Consider the following 316-nt stretch of genomic DNA (forward strand, 5'->3'; position numbering starts at 1 on the left):
ACTGGTGTTTTTTAGTTTTTGGTGAGCCTGGGGAAGGAACCCCAGCCCTGCAAGAGTGAGCTACGCCCCTGCCCTTCCGGGCTTCATTATTTCGGTTTGAGTCTCCATAAGTCTCTAAGTTGCCCAGGATGGGCCAGAACCCGACACCCTCCTGCCTCAGCCTCCCAGTGTGCCGGGGTGATGCCGCCACGCCCCTGCCTAAGTCTGACCGCACAGCGCTTGTCCCCTGCTTTATTGGTCGCAGCTGGTGCACAGCCCTGTCACCCTTGTCCGGCGTCAGCTGAGGGCCCGGCCCGGCCCGACACCCGCAGCGCAG

This window comes from Fukomys damarensis, unplaced genomic scaffold, assembly GCF_012274545.1.
Source record: "Fukomys damarensis isolate Sample0158 unplaced genomic scaffold, DMR_v1.0_HiC HiC_scaffold_39, whole genome shotgun sequence".
Lineage (NCBI taxonomy): Eukaryota > Metazoa > Chordata > Mammalia > Rodentia > Bathyergidae > Fukomys > Fukomys damarensis.